The sequence below is a fragment of the Mesocricetus auratus genome, unplaced genomic scaffold (assembly GCF_017639785.1).
Source record: "Mesocricetus auratus isolate SY011 unplaced genomic scaffold, BCM_Maur_2.0 Super-Scaffold_100018, whole genome shotgun sequence".
NCBI classification, from domain to species: Eukaryota; Metazoa; Chordata; class Mammalia; order Rodentia; family Cricetidae; genus Mesocricetus; species Mesocricetus auratus.
In genome coordinates this window covers 13,938,661-13,940,825 of record NW_024429199.1, presented here as the reverse complement: position 1 = coordinate 13,940,825, position 2,165 = coordinate 13,938,661, and the positions used below count along the sequence as shown (strand labels likewise).

At 35.3% G+C, this 2,165-nt stretch overlaps 1 pseudogene; it reads right to left on the bottom strand.

Annotated features, from left to right (window-relative positions):
* Window positions 1-874: 874 nt before the first annotated feature.
* LOC121132945 lies at window positions 875-971 on the bottom strand (annotated as a pseudogene).
* Between the last annotated feature and the right edge of the window lie 1,194 nt (window positions 972-2,165).

Genomic DNA, 2,165 nt, shown 5'->3' with positions numbered 1-2,165 from the left:
TGATGAGAAATTCCTCTCACTATAGACAATCGGAATGGAGCAACTGGCACTTTGGTACGGCTGTCCTGTAAAGACACTTTTCTTCTCCATTTTTCTGACTCTCCCCATGGCCAAAAAGCAAAAAGTGTTCCTGAGATAACAAATATCCATGTAGATGGGGTTATAATTAATACAGAGTTCTGAAACTTCTGTGTGTGTTAGCACGTTAGCAAACTATGTATACCAAGTTTGAGGGACATGACATACATATTTTCAAAAGAAACACAATTGCATTTGCTTTGATGAAATTAAAATATGTGTATAAGCAAACCTACAAGTACTACTGCAATATTTATGTGACAAATGTGGGCCCAAAAGTTGCTGGGATCGAGTTGTTGATGGTATGCCTCTTGTTTCAGTGTAGCGATGCAGTCCATGATACTGGCTCCAACTAATGCAGTAACTTTGCAGGGCTAGCAAGGATGGGAAAGAGAAATCAGAACAAAATAAAAATAGGTTTCATGTGCTTGAATTCTTTAGTTCCACTACAAAAAGGAGAGGGGACGTGTTGAATTTTCCAGACGTTTATCTGTCTCTGTAGATAACATTCATAGTGGCTAACCACAAGTATCTTATATAGTGGATGAACTGCAGAAACGGAGTTGAGAAGTGGGGACAGGGAATGGTTCCCATGCCAAGAATAAAAGCAGATGTTTTAGCATTATCTGTACATGGTCTCAAATGCCTCAGGAGCATCCTAACATCCCCTCCTCTCCTTTTTGATCCCTCATCCTTCTGTTTATTATTTGTTTTGAAACTCATACATCAGCTATTTCTATATATGACATTTTCTCACCCCCAAGTTCGTGTTTTTTGTTTTCTTTATTAGTATCAATAAATTATGGAACATTTCACAAATTTGTGACATCCCTGTGCAGGAGCCGTGTTCATCCTCTTTGTATCATTTCGATTTCTTAAAGCAAGCATTGGTTTTTAAATTTTTCAAAGGAGGAGGTAAACATTTAATAGGAAATAATTTAATAAAAATATAAATTATGAAACATGTTGGTTAGGCATAGCAGGTGGACAATGACTTCCATGTTGATAAATTTAAATGTATATGGACACATGCATACATAATTGTGGATTTTTGTATAGCAAAATATGAACACTATTACATCTAACAATTATAGTTAAATCATTTGTCTTTGCATATTTTTATACAGAGTTATTTCTGAAACAAACAAACAAACAAACTCCACCCATGAGTTTTAAATCTTAAGCTGAACCCATCGTGTTTTGATATCTTATAGTGTAGAAGAATATAGTTTGGATATGGAGGCAACACCTATTTGTTGAGTTGAATTGACGTATGTAAAGGGTCAAAAACTTGGTGACACATTTCTGATCTATAAGACCAAAAAACAAATATAGCAAAATGCCAGGAGCATGGCCAACAATGTAGAAAGTTTTATAGTAAACGGAACACTCAAACAAATAAGCAAACAATACCTTTAATTGGGTTCAAAAAAGAGAGTTTTAAAGTAAACAATCTTGTAGGTATAAACAGTCTTTGTTAAAGATGTGCAAGTTATAGTCATACCAAGTCCCATATAAACTTGTGAGCTAAACTCTTTTCTAAAGGTTTTAGAAATTGAGTAGACTACTGAACTGCTAGTATTTCTGATATGTAACTTCTGTCCTCTGGTCAAGAGGGTATCATATACTTACAGTGACTTAATCATTGTACTGTACTATGTGGCTCCCTGTAACTTCCATTGGTTTGAGTTAAGTAGGTTTTTATTTTCACCTTACATGTAGCCATTCTATATTCTATAAAGAAATGGGACTCAGTGGAGATGTGCCAAGAAAAGGCCTATGAGGAGCTGGGAATTTGAACTGAGTTTCTAATTGAGTTAATTATAGAAATTTGCATGCATTTTTGCCCCAAAGGGGCAAAAGGGAGTTGTCCTGGAAATGTCTAATTTACTATTATTATTTATTATTAATTTTCAGAATATTATTGGAGAGGCGACATGTCCACCTCAGTACATGTACATAGTGGAAATAAAAGTACAACTGTGAAGTCAGCTCTCTTCTTCCTCCTTTATATGGATTCCAAGGACCAAATTTAGGATGCTAGACTTGTTCAGCGAACCCTTTTACACACTGAGCCATCTTATTGT